We start from the raw sequence: 22,349 nt of genomic DNA, 5'->3' as shown, positions 1-22,349 counted from the left end.
AACACAGACTGGTTCCTGTGTTTTATACATTGCTAACAATGGGGGGAGTTGTCTGAACCTCCCTTCCAGACCTTAGGCCTTTGGCTGCCCAAATATCTCCAACACCTCACTTCTTAAGTTTCCCCAAATCACAGTAGCTTAGCTTCATTTATCTCCTAGCCTCCCTTCCAGACCTTTGGCCTTGGATGCCCAAATATCTCCAACACCTCACTTTCTTTAAGTTTCCCCAATCACAGTAGCTTAGCTTCATTATCTCCTAGCCTCCCTTCGACAGACCTTTGGACTTTGTCCTCAACAACCACATGCTCACAGGCCCCAAATCCATCTCACAGTTTTCTACACAAATCATTTCCCATTTTAAGCTTCTTCATAGTTTGCTAACATGAATACATACAAATATTTCCTTACAATTCCCCCTTGGCAGTGAAGGAACCATGAGGGGGCAGCTGAGTGCTAAGAAGCAGTCTCCTGGTGGTGAATCATCAGCCCGCCTGCCTGCCTGCCCCCCCCCCCCCCCCCCCCAAAGGAATAGCCCACACGACAGCTGATAGGGAGGGGGAGATACGGCTTTCCCCTTCACGGGTGGAACTGATCAGAGAGAAGTAGACTTCCTCTGCTGCCTCGACAAGTCCCCCAGCCCCATCTGCCAGCCGCTTCCCAAGTCGTCTGCCTGCATGGATGTTCTTGAGGTCCTTCTCCTCCAGTCCGCTGATGACAGCATCCGTGTCGACCTCCATGACGAGACCCAGATCCGTCTTGATGGTCGTCCCCTCCGGTCCTAGCAGGTGGTTTCCCCGCGCACACTGGCTCCCGTGGTACGAGCTGTCCCCCTTTCCTCCTATGCGGACGGCCTGAGAGATCCGCTGGGTCACTCGGTCGGGGCCGGAGCACCTGGGGTTGATCCACCTTGTCCCGATGACCTTCAGCCTCCTGCGTCTCGGGTCCCCCTTTTGGCGTCAACAACCTGTGTGGAGAAATCTGATACAAAATCCCTCAAGCCTACGCTCCGGGCTCTGGGGCCCTCAGCCGTTTGACCCACCACTGCGTAGGCCACTTGGAGCCTTTTGGTGGGGTGTCTTAAAACAACAGACGTCTGTGAACAGGTTTTCTAAATTAATTGTGCAGCTTCAGAATCTTAATACTTGGACTGTGCCAACTAAATAAGAACCCCAACATCTTTAGGTAAACTAAATAACATATTTCAATAGCTCTGAATTTCTGACAAGCATCTGTGTTTATTTTTAAATGAAATCCTTGAGATCCCATTAAAAATCTAAATATGATTTGAACTGCTAATGTTTCTGGTAAAGAAACACACTAATGTTATGGATTCAAAAACAACCAAAATCACGATACTGACAAAGTGAATGGCTTCCTGGTGATACTGCTTCTACCCGTCAGTGCTTAGATATTATCCCGAGGTCAGCTTCTTCAGTATTCCATTCTGGAATTACATCTCTCTGGTAGCCCCTTGGCCACTGATTCTTTATCTGTGTTACCTGCTATAACTCAATCAATATTAGAGACATGTCAACATTCATCAAACAGCCTCTTATCCCCAGATATGGAGCAGGTCAATTCTAAAACTGTCAATCAATGGTCAGATTGAACAATCGAGTTGGGGCAGCCGGTTCCTTTCAGTCCCTAAATGAAAAATGTACATTGTGAAGTTTACACTCCCCCTTTTTTTACACATTATCTCATGTGTAAACAAAATCCTGTATGGGAAGAAAACCTTCAGGTCATAATGGATTATAAGACAATACCAAACATTTTTCCCAAATGTACATCCATCATTTCCACAGTAAACACTTCAGTGTAATGAAGTGTTTCTCTCCATCTTTCAGTCCTAAAAGAAACAGAATCTTCATGTTTTAGTTTGAGTTTCACATTCTGCAAACCGCCACCTCCTGTGGGAGTGAAATATCATCAAGCAGATTAGAAACAGGTCACATGTGGGCGGTTTCCCCTTTTGTGGAATGTTTAGGAAACCTCCCATTTCACACATTATTATCACACAAAAATAATGTGTTAGTCCAAAAACATGCTTGATTAGTCATTGTTTTAAATCATGCAGTTGCACTGATCAGATGCAGACATACACTCACTCACACTCACACTGTCAGGTTGTAAAGTTAGTTTGGTCAGGTACACCTCAGAGTCAGTCATTGAGAGTGCCTTCCCAAGTTACCCTGTCGGTCAGGGTCAAAGGTCAGTTGGTCTCAGTCTTTTTGGCCATGTGTCGTGCTCTGCAGAGATTCCGATCTTCCAGCACAGGCCAGCATCCTCCGTCTATAAAAATCTGTATATATGGACCGCCATCATTTATTAATTCACAATTACAACTATGATGTTCAAGATATCTCTAACTGTTCATTGGAACAGCGGTTTCCCAAATTCCCTGAAAAGTGTTAGCCCAAAAAATGTCACTTCCTTATTGTATTACTACTATTACTGCAATTCATTTACACCTAATTAGTATTAAAATGACTAATAGATCTATTTCAGAAACTTGTGTACATCACTATTATCTTGTGTCAAAACATGACTATGATCTGTAAAGCTCTGCTATGTATTCCATAACTCATTCTATCAATTTATCTTCAATTCTGGTGCACTTAAAGAAACAATGTTACCCTCTTTAACAGTGCGTGGAACTCTGGGTGTCTGAACATGCAACAATTACTCCCTATTTCATCAAGGATTTAAAAACAGAAGTCATTTCGTATGTCCATCCGAAAGCCCTCCTATGGTAATAACTATGCCACAATGGTGAAAGCAGTACCTCAAATTGAAATACTATATTTTGTTTAGAACCAGCTTTCCCTTCAACATGACCTATATAAATAAATATTTGTCTGATCTTATAGAGCTGTTACTAAAACTCTCCCTTTGAACTGATCAATACTGTAACAAATAAAACACTACCAAATTCACACATGAATAAAAGTCGAGTGCATACTTCCTTCATGCCCCCCCCCCCCCTTTCCTATCAGTGTGTTTTTAGAATGATTTTTCACTTCACTTTAATAGTTCTCCTCTTTTCCGTTATTTTTTATTTACCAATTGACTAATTTATGGTCAATACATCTTCTTATCTTCACTTATTTATCAAATAAATTCAAGTTCTTCACAATACATTAGTAGATACCTTGTGAATATTCACAATAACTAATCCCCTCTAGGATATGAAATCCATTACATCTTTAAGCAGATACTATTTCCTTATTTATCTTTTGTTCATGATAACAATGGTATAAACACCACACGTTTTACCCATAGCTAGTTTCTATAACAAGATTATTATGTGTGACATAATAATCAGATGTCTTGTTTGCTAACCAAGAATATGAACTAAGGAATTAATACACAATGTAGTCCCTGAGCCAACATTATACAGATGTGTGAAGTGCAAGATAAAATAGTGCGAGTTAAAATATTTAGAAACCATTTTTAGGAACATAGCTATTATATAAACACATGTTGATCTACATTTTTCAAGATAAATATGCTTTGTCAAAGTGTAGTGTTATGTCATGTTATAAAGAGGTTTTAACGTTAAAATAAAGGGCATGAGAGGGCAAAAGAAAAGACTATTTCATTTCAAAGTAAATGTATTTAAAGCCACTTTATTTGACAATTGCCAAGCCCTCCACTAAATCTGCAGTGGCTGGTTAGTTCCCCCAACTGGTCAGAAAGGAGTACTACAAATGTATTTACTTCAACTGCTGCTGGTTAAATCATGTAGAGAGTACAAACATACAATGTTGAAAAATGTATAGGTAAATGAGTTACAAAACTCTCAAAATTAGTGAACCACATTATAATTTAAAATATAGAATACAACACCATTTAGGCAGTATTAATCACATGCAAAAAAGCTTAATTGTATTTCATACAGAACCAGTTTCTGGTTTTCTATGAAAGAAATTCAAGGTTAGTTGCACATTTAAAATATGTTTTAAAAAAAGCAAGCCATATGTCACAAAGCAGCACCATAGCCAACACATTCCTGTGAGTGTTGAACACATTAAACTCAAATAGAACAAATGATATGACTCCCACATTTTATATTATTTCACTGTATTAGATAAATGGCATGTGCTTAGATGGCAGGATTCATCACCTTGTTCGTCTACCCTATAAAAACAAAGCAATAATGTAATAAATTAACCAATTATTTGTACCTGCACACCGAGAGTAACTCTGCCTAAAGTAACAGATTTATTGACTAAATTCATCTGTAATATACTGATGGTTAAACAAGGAGCTGCAACAAAGCAGCTAAGACAAGCCAAAAGGAAAGATTCAGACTCACATGCTGACATCATATGGAGATGGATGGAGTATTTGAATCCAATCAATTCAATCATCTCACATGTACACAGTACAGCAAACAAGGGGTTATATGTACAAGTACATATATATATATATATATATATAGATATATATATAACCAGCAGCAGTTGAAGTAAATACATTTGTAGTACTCCTTTCTGACCAGTTGGGGGAACTAACCAGCCACTGCAGATTTAGTGGAGGGCTTGGCAATTGTCAAATAAAGTGGCTTTAAATACATTTACTTTGAAATGAAATAGTCTTTTCTCTTACTTTTTTCATGCCCTTTATTTTAACGTTAAAACCTCTTTATAACATGACATAACACTACACTTTGACAAAGCATATTTATCTTGAAAAATGTAGATCAACATGTGTTTATATAATAGCTATGTTCCTAAAAATGGTTTCTAAATATTTTAACTCGCACTATTTTATCTTGCACTTAACACATCTGTATAATGTTGGCTCAGGGACTACATTGTGTATTAATTCCGTAGTTGAATACTTGATTGGTCAATTTTCAGGATTCACTATGATGAACTGTCCCCAGCAAAGAAAGCAATACAAGAAAATGACAAAAGTCAAGACATCAAAAACCACACAGAGAAATCAGCAGAAAAGGACTGACAGGAACTTAAACTCTCAAACTAGCCTTGTTATTTACCTCTTGAGTTTCTTTCTTTCTTCAGTCTCTTTCAGGGGGAGGTTTTACACAACTGTTGCTTTGTCCTGGACATCACATATATATATATATATATATATATATATATATTATATATATATATATATATTAGGGCTGTCAAACGATTAACATTTTTAATCAGATTAATCACAGCTTAAAAATTAATTAATAATGATTAATCACCATTCGAAATTCCAAAATATGTAATTTCTTTTGTTGTGGGAATGGAAAGATAAATGAAAGAAGGCGGATATATCCATTTAACATGTTTATTGTAACATTTTTCTGTGTGTCAAAATGAAAGAGAGCACCTATCAATCATCAAACCGTGGGGTTTGATGATTGATAGTTGTCGTCGAAAAAACGGCTAAACGCCAGGGGCGGCGGGTGCTGTAGGCTAGGGAAGGCTAAGCCTTCCCAAATATTTGTGTCACTGCATCCTGGTAAAATACAAATATAATGTATAATGTCTGTGTCTTTGACATTAGCGCTGCTAGCCACAGTGCACTACGAAGCCAGTTCAACATACCCTGGATATGTTTGAGTAACAAACAAACTAACAACAACAAACTAACAAACGAGATCTCGCAACACACTCTCACTCCCTAAGCGTCCAGGAGCGACGTTTGGTCAGTGTCCGTGGCGTCCAATTGTGACGCTCCTAGGCTCCTTCTACGTCATAAAGGGACGCAAATAGCTTTCAACTGATTGCAATGTATTCCCATCTGCGTCGGGATTTGACGCTCATGGAAGCACGGCATTCGTTTGGGTCGGCTGCCCTTAAAGGCAATGTGAGCGTCCATTCCCATTGGATAACGGAGAATTGTACACCCGGATGTAAGTATTCCTCTTACTGTCGATTGATTTTACAGTGATATCTGCACTACTCATCGACTAAAAAACACCAGATTATCCTTGTTAATTACACAACATTGATTGGTTTAAATTGTGTGCAATGCTTTTGTATTTTTCCCCTTCGATTCGGAGAAACAAATATTTTTTCTGAGTAAAGGATGGCAGAAGACACTACACTACCAAGAATCCCCAGCTATCGTTTGGACTACACCATGTGCTCTGTTTGACAAACCCAGTGAAAGTCCTCAAGCTCTGTGATTGGAGAGTGTGCTCCGAGGGTTAAGCCGATTCGTTTTCGTATTTCCCATAATAAGAAGTTGCCAGTATTAAACTGTGTACATCCCTGGAGGTTTAGGGGATAGGAAACACTCACATTTAAAACATATAATTAATAAATGGGTGAAAATTGCTTGTGCCCATAATGGGCAGTATTAATATATATACACACATGCCAGCTAAGGTCAGAAGAGCTTTATTTAACAGCTGGTCTTATGTTTGTGACCCCTCCTATTGTTCATTGATAACATTACATTAATTGATAAGCCTGAAACATGCACTTGTCAAGGTTCAGAGTCACATTTTGCAAATATGGCAGTAGCCATCGATCAGCTTAAGATAAGATATACTTGATTGATCCCAAGTTGGAACATTTGCGTTACATCAGCATGTGTAACAGTTAAATATGCACTGGTGTTTATTTGAAAATCATTTAGTATAATCACACAAATTCTGTGTTTTATATTCAACAATTCTGTGTTCTTTATTTATTGATTGTTCAATACCTGACAAGGCCGGAGATGAAATATCTACATACATCTTATAAGAGTATAATACATTATGTATAATATCAGTTAAAATAAGTGCTTCAACATAGTTGACATTGCTGGAGGTATGCACAAATATTGATAGATGTCTTGTAATGCACTATTGAGGAACCTGCGACCCAAGTTTTTCATTCAGTGCAGAACTACACCATAGTTGTGTAGGCCTATATGATATGTCAATAAACCTTAGAAAATCTTGAAATATTGAAAGGGATGTGCAAAATAGTCATTGTATAGGCTACAGTCTTTAATTAACTATTAGTAGAGAATAACGAGTAATGAATATACTTTATAGGGATCCTATTAATATCTAATAATAAAAATAATGAAATGCAATAACATACTTTAACCACTAGGTGTCCCTTTATATCAGCTGTGCACCTTTATGGTGTAAATACAGCCTATCTACCAATTGGATCAAATATAAAAGTGAGCCGAATTAGTGTTGATACTGCAAGGAGACGTATTGTGTGAAAAGAAATGTAAGATGTTGTTTAATGGCTGATATATTTATGATCCACGTCACGTTTTCAGTTCCTCATGTTTGTCTAGAAGTCTTCTCATCAGGGCTCTATAAATACAGAACTACGGCAGATATGTAATATTTAATGCAGCCGAACCGTGTATTACAATGCCGTTATATGATGACTTTCAAAGAGAAAAGCAAGCACACTCGGAATAAAGTATTATTATTATTTTTTTAAAGTTTTCGGTCCGTTTCAGGTATTTGTTAATGACGATGTGCTGTGAGATGTGAAACTGGAATTGCACAGGGGGAAATAACGTAGGCTATATTTAGATGCGGATTTTGTTAAACTAATATGTTTGCGCTGTGGACCAACACTATACATTGACGGGGAAGGGGGTAGCAATAAAGATAACACCATTAAACAGTTACACAACATAACAGAAATAATATCGATAGCAGCGTCCCTAGCAACCACCTTGGTAACAATGAAAACGTCGCGATTTCCTGAAGTAATCTTCGTAATAACTAGCAAACTAAAGATCGTGTACATCCACTGCACACATAATCTGAAATAACAACTAATATTTCTCGCATCAAATGACATCAAAACGCATTTTAATGGCCAAACTAACTTTAAAATAGGCATTTTCCACCGAGAATAAAACGAAGTTCGGCCATGTTTTCTTTTTCTGCAGGGAGAAATTTGAAGATCACGTGACAGACGCCAGCCATTGGAATGAATGGTGAAAAAAAACGGGGTTTGTCAAACAGAGCACATGGTGTAGTCCAAACGATAGCTGGGGATTCTGGGTAATGTCTTCTGCCATCCTTTACTCAGAAAAAATATTTGTTTCTCCGAATCGAAGGGGAAAAATACGAAAGCATTGCACACAATTTAAACCAATCAATGTTGTGTAATTAACAAGGATACTCTGGTGTTTTTTAGTCGATGAGTAGTGCAGATATCACTGTAAAATCGATCGACAGTAAGAGGAATATTTACTTCCGGGTGTACAATTCTCCGTTATCCAATGGGAATGGACGCTCACATTGCCTTTAAGGGCAGCCGACACAAACGAATGCCGTGCTTCCATGAGCGTCAAATCCCGACGCAAATGGGAATACATTGCAATCAGTTGAAAGCTATTTGCGTCCCTTTATGACGCTGAAGGAGCCTAGGAGCGTCACAATTGGTTGCCACGGACACTGACCAAACGTCGCTCCTGGACGCTTAGGGAGTGAGAGTGTGTTGGATCTCGCTAAGCGGTCCTACGACGCTGGTTATCAACTCGGTAAATCAAGCCAGGGTTTCTCTCACCAGCTGAGAGCGCGTTCACGTGAAAGGGGCGGGGTTAGCTACATTTGACCAATCACAAACAGGGACAAGTGTACTGACAGCGCAGCGTCATACTTCATTAATGAAAAGTAAACTAATATTAGACAAATATGAGCTTTAAACATCCATGACTTAAACATATAAACAAGCCACAGAGTTGCACCTGCAAGGTGAATACAGAACAACTGGTTAAAAAACAACTAGGCCTACCGAGTGTTTGAAAGCGTGTAGTTTTATATCACTGCCCCATCTAAGACACGAGTGGATCTGACTTTAATTACATTTGACTCGAGTGTTTCGTCAACATAATGTGTTGCTTAAAATAATACTTCTGCATACAGTATGTGACACAGTGTTGCATGGCCAGATACGGCTGGAGAAGCTGACTCAGAAAAGGAAATATATGATATATTATGATATTATATGATCGATGATCTGATTTATGATGTAATGATAAGTGCGACACGTCGGCGTCTTCTCTGCATACGGCAGTTTAAACTGTATTTCCTTTATCCTGTAATATGACTTGAGAGATTTAAACTCCGCACACTGAGTTGATCTCTTTTCTATAGACGCCGGAGGCGGGCAGCGTCAGGTAAAAAAAGTTATTTAGCCTTCCCAAACCTGAGCCTCACGCGCCGCCTGTGCTAAACGCATAGGATTAACGCAAACGCAATCGCAAAAAAGCTTCCGTCCACACGCAATATTCATCCGGATAGTGTCTGTCCACACGAGACAGCTCCGTTTAGCTCCAACCGCTGGAGAAGCTGCAGTACATATGCAGGAGCCTGTACGTGGCGCTGTAACTTCCTCCACAAAAGCAGTGAAGACGCATGGTTGTCATGGTTGCCCTTCTGTTTATTCTCCGCGGTGGGGGCCGAGGGAACCGGGCAGAGTTTTTCGTCAACGTGTATTAAAGTTTAAATCTTCCGACAAAATTATAAAAGTGCCGGTCAAAGGTCTTCTTTGTTATTTATTGAGCTTTAAAACAAATGAATAACGACTCTATATAATATAATAATAAAATACACGGAGCCTCTCTTTTTCCTCCCTCTCTTTGGACAGCGCCAGTGTCTGTTTCATGCAGCAGCTGATCCAGTAATGAGTGACCCGGCCGACAGTAAAAATAAACATATTTAAAACTAGTTTAGGTAGTTTGAGAGGTGTCTCCGTCCTGTCAGATTAGACTTCACTCGCGTTTATGTCCATATCGCGAGAAAGATAAATAATCTGAATTCAGTGTGCAGTTTACTTTGACGCGGGGGTGAGCAGCAGAGGTGGGGAGAGGCGGGGCTATTGCCTCATCATTATCAGAAAATGATCGTATAGGCCAGGCCAGGGCGTACGGAGCCGTTGGACCCCCAGAGCGTTGCGTATGCCGTTCTATCCACCTTGGGACCCGTTATCGTTTCCGCAGTCGTTTAGTGCCGTATTCGGTCGTCCTCGTGTGGCCAAGCGGTCTATATGACACTAAACAGTAACGCAAATGACCGTTTTCGTCCTGCGTACCAATTATGTGTTACCTGTACTACAGCAACAGTATTCTCCGTCGGGACTTCCTGCAACAACACCACGCCGTTATCTTGATTCTGATTGGCCAGAGACATTATCAAAGATGTTCTATTGAGAAGACGATCAGTGTGACAAAAGTTTTCAAAACCGTTTCTGGTCTTCGGTATTTCCAGACAAGTGGCTACTGAAATCAATCTTACTAACTGCTGTCTGTGCAATTCTCGGTGCGAGTTGGCAGACTTTATTTTGCTTACTTTAACATCATTTTTCATGGTGGGGCTGAGCCATTTCTTGGTATGGGTGTAGTAGCCTACCCCAGCCATACCCTGGCGCTGCCACTGGTGGGATGTATGGGGCGGGCTATTCTGCACATGCGTTAAATGCGTCAAATATTTTAACGCAATTAATTCAAAAAATTAATTACCGCCGTTAACGCGATAATTTTGACAATATTAATATATATATATATATATTAGGGCTGTCAAGTTAATAACGCGTTTTAGTAGTTTAAAATACCATCTACAAGCTGATGCTGACAGCCCCGCTCCTGCCGCCCGCTTGCTGCAGACCACACTTCCACGCTCACCGGCAGGCCCCGACTGGCCATCGGGAGGACCGGGACTCCAGGAGAGACCTTACGTGTATTGTTGTTGTTAGCATCTGGTGCTAGCTAGCTGCGCTAACGGATATAAGGAGCTGTTTCAATGAAAACAGTGACATTTCGCCGACAACTGCGCCGAGCACTTGACTTTATGCAGGCAGCCAGACAGTGGGACATTGTACGAAAAGTCAGCACACTCAGCTCGGATAGTGCACGCAACATGATCGCAGCGTCCAGGCAGCTCCCGTTCGAGCATAGGCCTATGCCTTGAGTTGCACATCCAACGATCCATCACACACACACACACACACACACACACACACACACACACACACACACACACACACACACACACGCACAGACACACACACACTTTGTATTGCATTATTGTATGAGAGGTTCCAGGTTGAATTGAGGCGAATATTTGTAATGTTCAGAGGTTGTTGTGTTTAATATTCATGAGCATTTTTGTCATTGTTCAAATGATAATAAACATTTGCATAAAGCATATTTGTCTACTCATATGTTGATAAGAGTATTAAAAACTTGAAAAATGTTCCTCTAAGGTACATTTAGAACAGATACAAAATGTGCGATTAATTTGCGATTAATCGCGATTAACTATGGACAATCATGCGATTAATCGCGACTACATATTTTAATCGACTGACAGCCCTAATATATATATATAGCACCCTGGGAGCAGTGTGGGGGTCCATACCTTGTTCAAGGTCACCTTTGGCCCAATAATATAACTGGCACCTCTTCACCAGTTCACAATCTCTGTTACCTCAACAAAAATCCCCGGGAAAGTACGTCACCTCGTCCACATTCTCTCATTGTAGGTCGCGGGACTCGTCCGGTACCGTCGTAGCCGTTCAGTCTAACGTTTAATGAAAAGGAAAAGGCGTTGTCGGTGTTGAAAGAACAACAAACTAAACTTTGAACTTTGAAATCTGCAATAAGTGATTGTTTTATACATGTAGGGCAGAGAAATCAAAAATAATTACATATCTGAATCATTCCTTTAAAGTTGGATGTAAATACCTTGAATAAAGCTGAATGTCAGCACTTCAACATCAAAGTCCTTGTTTCATTTTAAATCAATTGGCCAGGTCCCACTATTGAAGGTGATTAATTAATCCAGGGTAAAATGATTTGAGTCAGTTGACATTTTCTTTTATCTGGCTTATCTGGTTCTTAAAAAAGAACATCACTTTTGGGGTTAAACTTGGAAAGTTGCAAGTCAATTTCCTGTATTTAGCTCAAGGACTTGTTACTCTATTTATAGCTCTACATTTAAACATATGCAGGTTTTACAAAAAGTGTTGCATAAAAGAAACGCTGCAAATACAAAACGCTGCAAATAAACGAACGCAAGACGCTCAAACACAACGGAAACGGGCACACAGCTTTTTGTTCAGGGATTATATAGACGACCAACTGTAACTGTACTTAAATTGTATTGGCTTATTTGAACAATCTGATGGTATGATTCCTTCTGATTATATTTCAGATCTGCTGTGAGCTAGCTTGCAAACGTAGCTAAATTAGTCATTTCAAATATACAGACAAAACACTTACTTATTTATGAGACAGACTCTGCTGAAAGTGACAGTTGGCCAGCTTTATAATCCCCGAACATCAACAAGCGCAGCAGTCCCAGCTGTGTGCATCACTTTTTAGTGTCCCTGTCTCTGATTTGTTTTTAGCTTTTCGCAGTGTTTTGCAGGGTTTTTGTATTTCAATTTTTTTTTAAAGTGCATCGCGTTTATACGAATGTACGTATTTTTGGGCCATGACTAAAATGTTTGCTCACAAAGAAATACAAAGTAAAAACAACAACAAGTCAGTTGTGTGAATACTATAACACCAAAATAAATGTTGTATGATTGAATTCTAAAAGCGACTGACAATAGGGACACACTCTAATGGCAGTTTTTATGTGTATTTACATCAGCGTCATGCCAGTTCAGAATGTCCATGTTATGGTAGTAACAGCGCCCCTGGAACCCCATCCAGCCATTAGGGCACACCATGAAGAGTGCTGTGAGGGTCAAACAAATGGGAGTTATCCACGTCGCACAATTTACAATATTCATGTTCAAATCATGACATTTACCTATGAAAGATTGTCTGTCCTTTTCTTTTCTGCTGCTGGTCCATACTTCTAGGCAGAATTGTTACAAAAAATCTCCCAAAGCAAAGAGAACTTGCATACTTTGTTTACTGGATTTGATTTAATACAAATCTGCATCAGGGCCAAAAACCAAAGAGCTTAACTGATCACTGCTGATGAGCCAGCACATGTGTGAGTGGAGACTCAAACTTAACTTTGTCAAGCTGTTATGATGACTAACAGGGCATTCAATCATATCACAGTACAAAACAGGAACAAGGGTGCATGTAATAAATGTTTAGAAAATGCAATATATCAAGAAAGACATTGTAAATGTTTACTTTTGCCATCTCTGGTTAGCGATGTTGACGCACAGCCATGCAACCATGATTTTGTGTGTTTATAGCCTTACGGTACGTCCACACAGCAGCTTTATACGAATCTTCCACCGCTTCCAACGCTTCTCTGCCCATTGACTTTGAATGGGGATGACGTCACTTTGCCTCGCTTTTCGCCGAACTGCATTGTGAGGGAGCAAAGCGAAGATTTCCAGGATTTCCAGGATTCAAAAGTTGAGCAATGTTCAACTTTTGAAGCTGAGCTGGAAGCGTCAGCCAATCAAATCACGTGTATGCAAATCTGACAGTAGAAGCGCTAGCCAATCAAACCGCGTGTAAGCAGGGAGAACCAGACCGCAGTTAATTTCCTCATATTCCAAACGAGAAATTACGGTAGCAAATCACCCGGTTCTTTACGACCAGAACTATTAACGGGATACAAACCGGAGGAACCAGGCATGGAGGGAGGTGGCAGAGACAGTGGGTGAAACTATAGGTTACTTACGTAACCCCAGGACTCAGAGTAACATGAAGTGAGATGTCTCACTATGGGATGCGCCTCATCGCGGAGCAAACAGAAGCATCAATCTCATTACGCCAATCCTGATTGGCCGGTGATTCTTGACGTCAACGTCAGGGGAAATCACCCCCTATAAGTAGCCTGCGCCACGACGCATGCGTCATTCAAAATAAGCACCTCTTCTCGCTTCACCATAGCAAGGAGTACCGTCTGGTGAGACATCTCACTTCATGTTACTCTGAGTACTGGGGTTACGTAAGTAACCTATAGTTCTCATTCATAACACTCCGTTCGATGTCTCACTATGGGATATTGTAGCTCCCGTATTGCCAGACGAGCTTATCTCGAAGATCACCGATCAACCAGAATTTAACAGGTGGAGTCCCGACTCAACAAGGTGCCCAGCACTGCTCGGGCCACGCTTGGAGCGGAGACGTCCAGTCTGTAAAAGCGGACAAAAGTGAGTGGCGAAGACCAGCTTGCCGCCGCACAGATATCCTGGATGGAAACACCCTTGAACAAAGCCAGGATGTAGCCAGGCCCCGAGTCGAGTGAGCCCGCAGACCCAAAGGTGCTTGCAGATTCTGACTCGTATAGGCCAAAGCAATCGCCTCCACGATCCAGTGGGATAGTCGTTGCTTAGTAACAGGCTTACCCTTGTGAGGTTTAGCCCAGGACACGAAGAGTTGGTCATTAAGACGAAGCTCTTTTGATCTGTCCATATATGTGTGCAAAGCCCGGACTGGACACAATAAATCCTGCTGCTGCTCCCCGGAGGAAACCAGCTGCGGAGGAAATGCCTCAATGTCAATCGGGGTACACGAACCAACCATCTTTGGTGTAAAGGCAGGGTTGGGTTTCAACAACACTCTTGTTTGCCCTGGGGCGAACTGAGTGCATGAGGGATGAACAGACAGTGCATGGATATCACTGACCCGTTTAGCGGATGCCAGGGCCAGTAACAGCACTTTTTTGAGTGACAGATGTTTCATGTCAGCTCCCTCCAGAGGTTCAAATGGGGTCATTTTGAGCCCATTTAAAACCACTGCCAGGTCCCATAAGGGCACCAGCGACCTGGAGACAGGGAGGAGCCTGCGCGCTCCCTTCATAAAACGGCAAACCAAAGGATGTTGGCTAGCCGTCTTACCCTCAAAGCCCACATGGCATGCAGCAATAGCAGCCAGGTACACCTTGATCAAGTCCTGTAGAAATGATAAAATCACCCCGACAGGACATTGAAAAGAGATGTGCCCTTCTTGAAGGCACCACTCCTCAAACACCCTCCACTTACAGTCGTAAAGAGACCTGGTGGAGGAAGCTCTCGCACTCTGAATAGTGTTTATCACCTTCTGAGGGAGTCCCACTGTATTCAGATTGTACCACTCACGGGTCAGGCCCATAGTGCCCCGTGCTCTGGGCGTGGGTGAAGGATCGCCCTCCCCGCCTGAGACAATCTGTCCCTGCGTGGTGGGGGCTGCCACGGCTGCCCGCACAACAGCTGATATATCCCCGCCAGCCCGTATATTGCGGGCTAGGGCGGAAACATCAGAGTACATGTGTGGCGTTGCTCTTTCACTCTGGCCGGAGTTAAGGGGAACAGAACCAGGGGTGGGAACGTGTACAGAGGACCCGGAGGTTAATCGTGTACGAGTGTGTCCCCTTTTGTGGCACCTTTTGACAGTAATTCTGTCCCTAGGTGCGTAACCCCCGGTACTTGTGTCGTTCTCAGAGAGAGGAGACGTCTGCCGCTCCACGGGATCAGTTTGTGTGCCAGTGTGTGTGACTGGAGACAACGCAAACTCCCCTGGCTCATCCACGATATCGTGTTGTCTATCCTCACGGGGACATGAAGTCCTCTGAGAGAAGGCAGGAAGCATTTTTGGGTGGGGAACACCGCTAAAAGCTCCGGGTAATTTACGCGTGCCCGCTGGAAGTCTCTGTTCTAGAGACCTCTCACCGGGCGACCTTCGTAAGTCCCCTGTCAGCCCGTCTGACCTGCGTCCGTGGTGACCACCTTCCGTGAAAGGACTGCACCCGTAGGCGCGTCCCTCACTGGAAAAGTCAGGTGTAGTGCCACTACGAATTTCATAATCACCAAAACTCTCCGTAAGCCGTGGCGTTCGGGGTTTAGTTTTATTATGAGGCCCATGTTGAGCGGGTGCTTTACGAGGACATTCTCCTCCGTAATCTGACTCCGCTCGGTGGGCTTTATAGATAAAACCCTTCTTTCTGGGAGAGAGAGAACTCTTCTCTCCAGAATGTGGGTTGACTCTCACTGGGTTTGTGAAAACAGATAAATTATAACTGTTTTGAGAAGCCCAGGCAGACATCGTGAGTATCTCCTGCTGTATGCTCCTTAGAGCCAGCTGGGATGTCACTCTTATGGCTCCGATCGGCACTGCGCATGTGCGTGACGGAGGTGCCTTTTCAGCTCCAGCCGGTACAGCGCATGTGTGTGCCGGTGGTGCCCTTAAAGCCCTGGCCGGCACTGCGCATGTGTGTGGCGGTGGCTTCACGGACCCGTCAATAATCCGTCCTTTGAGAGATGCCGTAGCTGCTCTTGAAAGGGGAAGGATTGACGGGCCGTTCTTTACAGCTCTAGCCGGCACTGCGTACGCATGTGGCGGTAGTGCCCTTAAAGCCCCAACCGGCACTGCGCATGCGCGTGGCGGTGGTGCCTTCACAGACCCGTTTATTATCCGCCTTTTGAGAGAGGCCGTAGCTGCTCTCAGAAGGGGATTTATGGTTAACGGACTGTTTATTGTCTTTCTTTTCATTTTTTTAGGCTGCGCCCTTGGCCGGAGCCTGGATGCGTCAGCGGAAAATGGTTTATTCAGACAATAACGATGTGACATGTGTCTTGTGCGGACTTGAGGATGGCGTTGAGGCATCTCTCGAGGCGGCGGGGACACATTTAGAGCCGGGGAAGGAACTTCCAGCTCCGTCACGGAGGGGAGAAGGAGGGGCTGTCAGGCCGCTCGCTTCTTCTTCCTCGCCTGCTGGCCGAAATTCTGGGTCGGCTGTGCCTGGGCTACAGCCGGAGCCGGAGATTTTCTAGACCAACTCGCCCTCGTCTCCTGCCTGGGCTGGGGACTCGGGGCGGGCTGCGCCCTCTGCTGTCCCGGTACTTTGAACCCAGCAGAGCGCGGTGCAGCGTGGGCGAAGGGCCGCCGTTGCAAAGGCCGCGGCTGGACCCTTCGAGGGAGACAAAGGTGGAGAGCCTCGTCTTCCTTCTTTTTCGACTCGCACTTCCTTTGCATGGAAGCGAGAGCGGAGCCGAAAATCCCCTCGGGAACGATGGGCATGTCAAGCACATCTTCCTTTTCCCGGTCTGGGAGGTTGGTGAGGTTGAGCCATCTAGCTCTTTCCTGCACCACCATAATCCCCATTACCTTGCCCGTGGCCTGGACGGCGCAGCGTTGGACACGGAGACAAATGTCTGTGACCGCGGCTATCTCGTCCAGAGTGGCCGGTCCAGGATTGCTCGACATATCCTCACAGAGCTCCGCTTGGTATGCGGTTAGCATCGAGGAAACGTTCAGAGCCCTGGCGGACAACGCTGCGGCTCTGTAGGCCCGTTCCGTCATGATAGACTGGAATCGGTCCGTTTTTGATGGCAGCGTGGGGTTCCTGCTTGGCGGCTGGCCCATCCTCGGGCCCATCCTCGGCCCCATCCTCCTCCATGCAGTCTAACTCCAGGACATCTTCCGCGGGTGAAACCGTGGTGAGGTCCAGTCGGGAGCCCCAGCTTGGTATAGCGTGGGGCCCCGTTCCCGCGTTTCTTGCCGCCACCGGATCTCGGCCTGATATGGCGCGGGATTCCGGTTCTGCGGGTGCCGCTGTCGGTGAGCCCCAGACCGCAGTGAGGGGCTCCATCTCTGCGGCAGACGTCCCCGTGTCTTGATTGCCGGTCGGCGGATCAGTGGACATGAGGGGGTCCCGTCCCGACAGGTTAACTTGTTGCGCTAACCTTCGGTGGAGGCTCTTCACGGTGAGGCGGGCACAATGCCCGCACGAGCCGGGGTTGTCGATGGCCTCCTGGGCGTGTTCCAGCCCGAGGCAGGACGAACAGATCTGGTGTGAGTCTGTGCCTGACACTTTCAACCCGCAACCGCAGCGCCGAGCCTCCGAGTTCCTGACTCCTCTGGTGTGAGGGGGAGAGGCATCCATCTCGTTCGCCGTGAGGCGTGGAGAGGGTCCGCTCATGACATGACCTTACCTTACTCCAGAGGAAGAACGGCGAGGTTGACTATAATATTCTTCTGTGAGAGAATCGGGTAGCCGGCTAACGCCCGTCGACCGAAAATTAGTTGGGTTCAGTCTGTGGACTGTTAAGCTAGCCCGGCTACCGTTCGAGATGTGCTCTGAAGCGAGAAGAGGTGTTTGAATGACGCATGCGTCGTGGCGCAGGCTACTTATAGGGGGTGATTTCCCCTGATGTTGACGTCAACAATCACCGGCCAATCAGGATTGGCGTAATGAGATTGATGCTTCTGTTTGCTCCGCGATGAGGCGCATCCCATAGTGAGACATCGAACGGAGTGTTATGAATGAGAACTGGTAGGTTTTCGCCTGTTTGGGGAGTTTATATATATATACATTGCGCGCATAAAATCCCCGGGGTTTTTTGCTTTGTATGTCGGGGGCGGGAGATTCATGTTGGTTGTTGGTCGCGTTGCTCGCAAAAAATCCCCAAGCTTTCAGACACGCCCAGCTCCAAGATTTTCAAGATTTTTGAAAAGCTGCTGTGTGGACGTACCGTTACATTAGGTTTTTAATTCTGGCAATAGCTTTAAAACTTCAAAAGCATACTCAAAGGAAAACTCATCTCAAAACATGATGAACTCACTTAAACACGCCCCGTCCACATAGCAGCTTTAAAAAATCTTCCAACGCTTCTCTGTCCATTGACTTTGAATGGGGGTGACGTCACTTTACCTCGCTTTTCGCCAAACTGCATTGTGGGGGAGCGAAGTGAAGATTTCCAGGATTTTCAGGATTTTCAGGATTCAAAAGTTGAGCAATGTTCAACTTTTGAAGCTGAGCTGGAAGCGTCAGCCAATCAAATCCCATTTATGCAAATCTGACAGTAGAAGCGCTAGCCAATCAAACCTCGTGTAAGCAGGGAGAACCAGACCGCAGTTAATTTCCTCATATTCCAAACGAGAAATTACGGTAGCAAATCACCCGGTTCTTTACGACCAGAACTATTAACGGGATACAAACCGGAGGAACCAGGCATGGAGGGAGGTGGCAGTGGGTGAAACTGGTAGTTTTTCGCCTGTTTGGGGAGTTTATATATATATATATATTGCTCGCATTAAATCCCCGGGGTTTTTTGCTTTGTATGTCGGGGGCGGGAGATTCATGTGATTGGTTGTTGGTCGCGTTGCTCGCAAAAAATCCCCAAGCTCAAGGACATGCCCAGCTCCAAGATTTTCAAGATTTTTTCAAAGCTGCTGTGTGGACGGAGGCGTTAATGTTCCTCTCTGGTCTCACATACCTTTATGTATTTGTGTTGCTGTGGATTAATATTGACTAATTGATTAAAATTGACTAATATGAATACATCATTGCCTCTGAATAACCATTGTTGTTGGTGAGTTGTTGGTGGAAACCGTACTCCTGAGTGCTTTGGACGGAGACCAACATGGACCCAAGTGCAGCACAGTTGGACTGGTGGAGGAGAGGAAGACATAAAAAACAAAAAGAGACGCATTGAAATAAAATTAAATAAAATTGGATGGTCAGAAGGAGCCTAACAAGTAAATGTACAGTTTATAAGTTGTTCTGTACGGTTATTGTTATGCATTGAATATAATATGAAGTATCCATTAAATATATTACACTTAGTCAGAGGTCCTCAGTTAACTTAATTTGCGATATATCAATTTGTTTGGTTTTGTTTTCTTCCTTATCCATCCATCCATCCATCTTCTCCCGCTTATCCGTGGTCGGGTCGCGGGGGTAGCAGTTCCAGCAGAGAGCCCCAAACTTTCTTTTCCCTGGCGACATCAACCAGCTCTGACTGGGGGATCCCAAGGCGCTCCCAGGCCAGCGAAGAGATATAATCCCTCCACCTGGTCCTAGGTCTACCCCTTGGTCTCTTCCCAGCTGGACGTGCCTGGAACACCTCCCTAGGGAGGCGCCCAGGTGGCATCCTAACTAGGTGCCCGAACCACCTCAACTGGCTTCTTTCGACGCGAAGGAGGAGCGGCTCAACTCCGAGTCCCTCCCTGATGACCGAACTTCTCACCTTATCTCTAAGGGAGACACCAGCCACCCGGCGGAGGAAACCCATCTCGGCCGCTTGTATCCGCGATCTCGTTCTTTCGGTCATGACCCATCCTTCATGACCATAGGTGAGGGTAGGAACGAAAATGGCCCGGTAGACAGAGAGCTTTGCCTTCCGGCTCAGCTCCCTTTTCGTCACAACGGTGCGGTAAAGCGACTGCAATACCGCTCCCGCTGCTCCGATTCTCCGGCCCATCTCACGCTCCATTGATCCCTCACTCGAGAACAAGACCCCGAGATACTTGAACTCCTTCACTTGGGGTAAGGACTCATTCCCTACTTGGAGTGGACAGTCCATCGGTTTCCTGCTGAGAACCATGGCCTCAGATTTGGAGGTGCTGATCCTCATCCCAGCCGCTTCACAGACCGATGAAGCCATCAGAACCACATCATCTGCAAAAAGCAGTGGTGCAATCCTTAGTCCACCGAACTGCAGACCCCCCCCCCCACGACTACGCCTCGAAATCCGATCCATGTATATTACAAACAGGATTGGTGACAAAGCGCAGCCCTGGCGGAGGCCAACCCTCACCGGAAATGGGTCCGACTTACTGCCGAGGACCCGGACACAGCTCTCGCTTTGGGAGTACAGAGATTGGATGGCCCTGAGTAGAGACCCCCTCACCCCATACTCCCGCAGCACCTCCCACAGTAACTCCCTGGGAACCCGGTCATACGCCTTCTCCAAGTCTACAAAACACATGTAGACCGGATAAGCGTACTCCCAGGCCCCCTCCAGGATCCTTGCGAGAGTAAAAAGCTGATCCGTCGTTCCACGACCAGGACGGAATCCGCATTGTTCCTCCTCAATCTAAGGTTCGACAATCGGCCTGACCCTCCTTTCGAGTACCTTGGAGTAAACTTTCCCGGGGAGGCTGAGTAGTGTGATGCCTCTGTAATTGGCACACACCCTCTGATCCCCCTTTTTGAAAAGGGGGACCACCACCCCGGTCTGCCACTCCTTCGGTACCGTTTCCGACTTCCACGCAACGTTGATGAGACGTGTCAACCATGACAGTCCCTCAACACCCAGAGCCTTCAGCATTTCCGGGCGGATCTCATCCACCCCCGGGGCTTTGCCACTGTGGAGTTGTTTGACGACCTCAGTGACCTCCCCCCGGGAGATTGGCGTTGATCCCCCGTCATACTCCAGCTCTGCCTCTAACATAGAGGGCGGAGTTGTCGGGTTCAGGAGTTCCTCAAAGTGTTCCTTCCAACGTCCCAACACTCCATCAGTTGAGGTCAACAACGTCCCATCCTTACTGTACACAGCTTGGATGGTTCCCTGCTTCCCCCTCCTGAGGTGTCGGACAGTTTTCCAGAACAACTTTGGTGCCGCCCGAAAGTCCTTCTCCATGTCTTCTCCGAACTTCTCCCACACCCGCTGCTTTGCCTCGGCCACGGATGAGGCTGCTGCCCTTCGGGCCTGTCGGTACCTTGCAACTGCTTCGGGAGTCCCCCGGGATAACAAATCCCTGAAGGCCTCCTTCTTCAGTCGGACGGCTTCCCTGACCACCGGTGTCCACCAGGAGGTTCGAGGGTTACCGCCCCTTGAGGCACCTAAGACCTTGAGACCACAGCTCCCCACCGCGGCTTCGGCAATAGAGGCTTTGAACACCGACCACTCTGGTTCAATGTCCCCAACCTCCACAGGAATGCCCGAAAAGCTCCGCCGGAGGTGTGAGTTGAAGGCCTCCTGAACTTGGGCCTCCTCCAGACGTTCCCAGTTCACCCGAACTACACGTTTGGGCTTACCAGGTCTATCCAGAGGCTTCCCCCGCCACTCGACCCAACTCACCACCAGATGGTGATCAGTTGACAACTCCGCTCCTCTCTTTACCCGAGTGTCCAAAACATACGGCCTCAGGTCCGATGATACGATAACGAAATCGATCATGGACCTTCTGCCTAGGGTGCTCTGGTACCACGTACACTTATGAGCATCCTTATGTTCGAACATGGTGTTTGTTATGGCCAATCCATGACTAGCACAGAAGTCCAGTAACAAACCACCACTCCGGTTCAGATCAGGGGGGCCGTTCCTCCCAATCACGCCCCTCCAAGTGTCTCCATCATTGCCCACATGTGCGTTGAAGTCTCCCAGCAAGACTAAGGAGTCCCCTTCAGGAGCCCCATACAGGACTCTTTCCAGGGTCTCCAAGAAGGCCGAATACTCTGAACTGCTGTTGGGTGCATAAGCTCACACAACAGTCAGAGTTTTCCCCCCCATAACCCGCAGGCGTAGGGAGGCGACCCTCTCGTCCACTGGGGTAAACTCCAACAACGAAGCACCTAACCGGGGACTTGTGAGTGTCCCCACACCCGCCCGGCGCCTCACACCTTGAGCAACTCCGGAGAAGAATAGAGTCCAACCCCTATCCAGAAGTAAGGTTCCAGAGCCGACGCTGTGCGTAGAGGTGAGCCCAACCAGATCCAACTGGTACCGCTCCACCTCCCG

At 45.3% G+C, this 22,349-nt stretch overlaps 1 protein-coding gene across 1 annotated transcript in view; it reads left to right on the top strand.

Moving 5' to 3' along the window:
- Positions 1-22,349, top strand: part of LOC139434644 (uncharacterized) — a 214,817-nt gene that overhangs the window by 86,185 nt on the left and 106,283 nt on the right. The gene's annotated exons all lie outside the window — the stretch shown is intronic.

The sequence above is a fragment of the Pseudochaenichthys georgianus genome, chromosome 1 (assembly GCF_902827115.2).
Source record: "Pseudochaenichthys georgianus chromosome 1, fPseGeo1.2, whole genome shotgun sequence".
Taxonomy (NCBI): Eukaryota; Metazoa; Chordata; class Actinopteri; order Perciformes; family Channichthyidae; genus Pseudochaenichthys; species Pseudochaenichthys georgianus.
The sequence above is the reverse complement of the archived record's forward strand: the minus strand, read 5'-3'. Positions and strand labels throughout refer to the sequence as shown.